We start from the raw sequence: 6,947 nt of genomic DNA, 5'->3' as shown, positions 1-6,947 counted from the left end.
AAATAAAAAACTGGAGGAAAAGGGAACAGAGCTCAGAGACGGTGATCAAAACTCATAGAGATGTATATCATTAGTATATATCTCTATGTCAAAACTGAACTTTGAGCCATGGCCGCATGAATATACTGCCGAAGATTGTTGAACAGGAATAGAGTTTTATTTTCATTAATTCATGACATTATCGGGAATAACGACAAGTGAACCCAATAATAAATTAGGTTGAATACTAGACAGGAATAACCGTCGTTTCTGGGGATTTATTTAACAATTTCTGACATTTTACTATCATCCCCAGCCATGCCCCATCGGTATATATCCCCATTCGAGTGGAGCCTCGTATATGTACAGCTCCAGAGACGTATAGTATTCTCCGAATATATGTAAAAATCTATATAAAAAAATAGATTTTTGTTATAAAAATGTCAAATTTAATTGCCCAATATGCCATGTCTATATAGGCCCCTCAAAATTTTTGTCTCATTACACCGTTGAATACAATGTAAATCCATCTGATCTGCATGGTGGATTTTTTTTTTAACAAATACATTAATATAAAGAAATACTACTGGTTTAAGTTGTAGGCCTACACAGTGCGTATACATATGCAGTTTTTAAAAGTCTATCAAAATTTTGTTTCAAATCATGATGTCTGTAAAACGATACTCTGAAGTCAGTTCAAATGCCATTAAAAAAAAGTTTTGTTCATGCTTGAGCGATCGCGGAATGTTTATGTCGGGAGCTCAAAAAGAGGCTTGCGCCAAAATGGTGGAAAATAAGAAATAAGATGATCAGATTTCTAGTGCTAATTAGCAGACCTCCTGTTGGCCTTTTCATTATCTTGGCCATAATTTTCACATTATGCTTTAAGTTCATTTACATTTTTATTTACTTGAATTTATTTTTTTTTCATTTCATATGTTATCTTTTAATTAGCATGGAATATTTCTTCATAGTACCAATAAGGTTTTTTACCTGACTGCTAAGAAAGCACGAATGCCTGTGAGCAAGCAACCAGGGGACCAACGGCTTAAGGTCCTCTCCGAGGCCGGACCTGGTAATGAGGATAAATGCCTTACCAAAGGGTACTACTTGGGAATCGAACCCGGGTCACCGGAATCCGAAACCCCCGCTCTACTGATTGAGCTATCGCGCCTCCTTATAAGTAATTTAAAAAAAAATTGTCAACCCAAGCAAGAAGATTTACATTATCAATGAGGAGAGCTTGTAGTTTGTTCAAATCCTTCATTATGTGCAAAGGTTATGTTGCCTTTAAAAGACATACATCGATTGTCTATAGCAGCCATTCTCAATTAATTTTGTTGAAGCGTCAAATTTTTTTTTGAGAATCTGGACTGCTCCACTATCCAACACGCGACGAGCGAAATATTGTGGTATTGGGGGGGGGGGGGATGCAGGATCACCTGAAGAGCTTAAAGGTCAAGTGTTCCAGAAAAATGTTGATTTGAATAAATAGAGAAAAATCAAACTAGCAAAACGCTGAAAATTTCATAAAAATCGGATGTAAAATAAGAAAGTTATAACAATATTTAAAGTTTTGCTTATTTTTCACAAAACAGTGATATGCACAACCCAAATGAGACATTCGATGATGTCCCTCACTCACTATTTCTTTTGTTTTTTATTGTTTGAATTATACAATATTTTCATTTTTTATAGATTTGACAATAAGGACCGACTTGACTGAATCATATAGTATGAAACAATGCTCATTCCACATGTTCAGGGAGGAATTAATCGTTGTCTCGCTTGACAATGAGGCGAAAATTAGAATATTCTCTATTTCATATAATAAAATACAAAAGAAATAGTGAGTGGATGTCGTCATCAGTCTCCTCATTTGCATACCCACCAGGATGTGCATATAACTACTGTTTTCTGAAATTAAGCAAAACTTTAAAATGTCATAACTTTCTTGTTTTACATCCGATTTTGATGAAATTTTTCAGTGTTATGCTTGTTGGATTTTTCCCTTTTTATTCACATCAAATTTTTGTTGGGGTGGACGTGTCCTTTAAGTAGAAAGCCTTTTAAATGGCCGAGAGGGGTTCTCAATCAACAGAAGATATAAAAATACCAACATACTACACAATTTATTTTAAAAAAATGATAAGTGAACTTGCTCAAATTAGTGTTAATTATTATGTTTCTGTATCAAATTTTCTTCTTGATGAGGGTCGTGTTTGAAAAGCAAACCGGGTATGTTGATTAGTGGTAGAGCGTCAGCCTCATGAACGGGAGGCCGTGGGTTCGATCCCCAACAGAGTCATACAAAAAAATATATATAAGAATGGAACCTTCTGCCTTCTTGCTTGGCGCTCAGCATTTAGATTGGAGAAGGGTAGTAATAATATACATGGAAATGCAGGGCCCGCTGCAAGTCCCTAACCGAAATGGCTACCCTGAGTAAATAAAATGTAATTATGATTATTGTTATTATTAAAATCACTGTTCACAAATCTATGTTTACATATTATGTAGCAAAAAGAAGCTGCTGAAAACTGCTTATCTAATAAAAGAGAGCCAATGGAGTAAATTAGAAAGTCAAAAAGGGGCCTAAGCTTTCGATCCTAGCAGAATCTTCGTCGGAGGCAAAATGACTATGTACATATTATGTACATATGTACATATTATGTACATAGTCTTTGACTCTTTGTACCAATCGTAAATGAATACATTAAATAGATCCTCCATAATAGGGGTTATCGAATGCTATAGATTACACAAATCAGAGGAAATCAAATAGCATTTAGATTTCAAAAAGAGCTGAGTTTTTATTTTCCCTTTGTAATTAAATGATCAAACCTCAATTCCAGATTAATAGTAGATCAACCTTTTATTTTCTAATGCTTTTTCTTTTTCTATACCGGCTCCCACGCGCCACTCCGAAAGGCTCGGTGCGCCACAAACATGACAAATGGCGCGCGCGCCACCATTTGAGAATCCCTGGTCTATAGGAGACATCCTAAAACAATATATACATAACGGGAAAGGATTCATGTCTTTCAGGCAGTGCCATAATGAGCCAAACATTTTGAAGGGGCTATAGATATGGCGTATCGGTAGAACTTATTAAAAAGTTATTAAAAAGTTTTTTTTTTTTTTTTTTTTTGGGGGGGGGGGAGGGCAAGCCCCCCATCTGTACGCCACTGACCAAAGGCACCATAACCTTACAGGTATATAGCACACAAATGAGAGAATTTGAATATATTACAAGCTCTCACATTAATAAAGCAAATCCCTTACTTGGGTTGACATTTTTTTTTGTTTTTACCGTAAAATGCTATAATAAAAACATAAACAAAGCAATTCAAGGAAATAAATAGATTTGGAAAGGAATTATGAAAGCATAATTTGAAAATTATGGCAAAGATAATGAAAAGGTTAAGAGGAAGTCTGCTGATTAGCAAAAAGTCTGATGATCATATTTCTCATTTTCTGCCATTTTGCCGCAAACCTCTTTTTGAATCCCCGACAAAATCGTTCAGTGTTCGCTCAAGCATGAACAAAACTTTTTTATGGCATTTGAAAGGTAAGACTTCAGAGCATCTATAAACATCAACATATATAGATATAATAATTTGAAACAAAATTTTGATAGACTTTTCAAAGCTGTCCCGTTATTTTATTTCATTTTTTTATACGCACTGTACAGTGCGTATAAAAAAGAACGGGACAGTTTTGAAAAGTCTATCAAAATTTTGTTTCAAATTATGATGTCTCTATTTTGTTGTTCATAGATGATCTGAAGTCTTAACCTTCAAATGCCATTTAAAAAAAATATAAGTTTCGTTCATGCTTGAGCGAACACGGGACACTTTTGTGAGGGGTTAAAAAAAAGGCTTGCGCCAAACAGTAGAAAATGAGAAAATACTAATCATCAGACTTACTAATAATCCGCAAACTTCCTTTTGATCTTTACATTATCTCTGCCATAATTTTCGAATTATGCTGTCAAAATCCATTTACTTAACTTGTTTTGTTGGTGTTTCTTAGATATGGTATCTCTAGCATTGAATGTTTTTTTCATAAGTAAAACAAAAAAGTGTCAACCCAAGTAAGGGGATTCGTATTATTAATGGGATAGCTTGTTATTTGGTCAAATCCTTTTATTGTGGGCTGCAAAGGTTTTGGTGCCTTTGAAAGACATGAATCCTTCTGTTTGAATTAATATTGTCCTGTTAAGCACACAATTTGACTTGTTCAAAGAATCAATGTCCCCTTGACAATATAGGATTTATGTCTTTCAAATGCACCATAACCTTAGTTGCACATAATAAAATGATATGAATTACAAGCTCTTCCATTAATAATGGATATCTCCTTGCTTAGGTTGACGTTTTTTTTTCTTATTTATAAAAGAATATTCAATGCTAAAAGATAACATATTTAAATTAAACAAGGTGGTTTGCAAACCATAAGTCTCGTCCGATTTCGCGATAATCAAAATATGCATTATAATCTTTTGACCCCTAGACGACCTTTGACCCCATCATCCTCATGGATACACATGAAGTCTTACCCAAGGATCATAATGTGCCAAGTATGAGCATCATTGATGCAGAAATATAAAGAAATCAGAGCAAGTTGAACAAAAACTTAAAAAAAGGATGGACATGACCACATATCATTTGACATTTTGACCTCTAGACGACCTTCGACCTCATCATCCTCATAGGAAGATACGTAGAATTATCCAATGATAATATTTACCAAATATGAACATAATTGATGTAGAAAAATTAATGAGAGCAAATTGAATAAAAACTAGCAAGAAGTCTGATAATCAATATTTTCTAATTTTCTGGCATTTGGCGCAAGCCTTTTTTTGAACCCCTCACAAAAACGTCCTGTGTTCGCTCAAGCATGAACGAAACTATTTTTTTAAAGCATAGAAAGATAAGACATCAGACCATCTATTAAAATCAAATATAGACATCATAATTTGAAATAAAATTTTGATAGACTTTTCTACATGTCCCGTTTTTTTTTTTATACGCACTGTATAGGCCTACATATCTAATCAAAGTGTGAGAAACGTTTAGCCTGCTTATATACTTATTATCGAAGCTGTACAAGCTATGTATAACTAAGAGATCTTTATTCTTATTATCTTTATTTTGACCTTTTCTTTGGGGGGGGGGCATGGCGGGGGCTCTGTGTATTTACATCCTCACCTATTACAAGTGTACTAGCCTCGTTTGTTTTCTATCTCCAGTCTAATTTTCCTTTGACTTCTTTCTCAAAACAATGTGTTCAGAAGGATTGAGATATCTAGCTTTCAATTATGTGCTTTGGCATGATGTGGTGCTGGAATTTCAGCATTTTACAGGGGAAGGGGAGGGATCAAGCAAAAAATTAGATCATAACTCTCAAAATAGTCTCTGTACCTCCCCACCACAACCCACCCCCCAGAAAAAATAAAATAAACATACTAACAATTACATATAAAGAATAGAGGAGAAAACCAGTCATCGAAGCAAAATCTTTCACTTTCTCTGTCTCAAAAAGGGAGGGTTTTCACTTTTAAAAAAGGGGCCAAGAAGATATTCATTGTGAACAAATTTGGATAATAATTGTGGAGCGTTGTGGCCCAGTGGATTAGTCTTCGGACTTTGAAACAGAGGGTCGTGGGTTCGAATCCCAGCCATGGCATAATTTCCTTCGGCAAGAAATTTATCCACATTGTGCTGCACTCGACCCAGGTGAGGTGAATGGGTACCCGGTAGGATTTATTCCTTGAATGCTTTAGCGCCTATATGGTCGCTCAGCTACAGCCGGGGTAATAATAATATACCAAGTATATTTCAGCGCCTTGAGCACATAATCAATGTGGATTTGGCGCTTTATAAATACTCTATATTATTATTATTATAAAAAGGGTAAATTGCCAATTTTTCTACTGCCAACTCGTCCACACACCACATGGTCTACTTTCATTTGGTCTAATGCCATTCTGTCCATCAACATTTTGTCTAACAACCATTTGGTCCATTAACCATTCAGTCCAATCGTCACTTCGTCTAATCACCATTTTGTCAATGACCATTTGGTCTCATAACCAGTTGGTCAAATATCCATTTCATTATCATTCATTTTACACAGTTAACACTTTAGTCCAATTAGACCAAATGGTATATGGACCAAATGGCTATTGGACCAACTGGTTATTAGACAGAATGGCATTAGACCAAATGAAAGTAGATCATGTGGTGAGTGGACAAACTGATGGTAGACTGAATGATAGTAGACGACTTGGCAATTTGACAAATTGGCATTTGACAAATTGGAAATAAACCAGAGTATGTGTCTCTGATGACCCCTTTATTATTTCTGTTCTCAGTCCTCTTAATTTTCATAGGCATAGATTCTAATAAAAGGGTACCGTAATCTAACCATAATGTTAAGTTGTTTTTAAAGTGAAAGTTTGAACTGGCAAACAATAAGAAAGTTAGGAATTTGTAAACTATATGTGAGAAATTTATTATCTCCCCGTCCCCAATTATATTGTCCCTACAGTTTGTCAGTCTACACAATAGGTAACTTAAATTTTAACATCGGAAGTAACAAATTAGTTTGCCTACCTTTGCTCCATTACCTAATTTGCATTTTCAGAAATGATTCATATCGTATTATCAAATAACAAATCAACACATAGTGAGATTCATCCCAGGAACTTTGTTTCAAATTTAGAACTGTACTGATACAAACGTCTATACAAACAATTTGCTTATCATAGTAGAAATAAAAAAGGATTCTCCTTTAGAATTGTTATAGACTGAAGACTGACCCATGTAATATCTGGCTGATGGAACAGGTGCTATCTAAATATGATCCAAATTGAGATTTTTTTAAAGTGGCATTACGTAATAATACAACCATCTATGAGCCTGTTAAAGATTATTTCTTTGTACACAGTAAATGTTTTA

The sequence above is a fragment of the Lytechinus pictus genome, chromosome 5, assembly GCF_037042905.1.
Source record: "Lytechinus pictus isolate F3 Inbred chromosome 5, Lp3.0, whole genome shotgun sequence".
NCBI lineage: Eukaryota > Metazoa > Echinodermata > Echinoidea > Temnopleuroida > Toxopneustidae > Lytechinus > Lytechinus pictus.
This window is presented reverse-complemented; position numbering follows the sequence as displayed.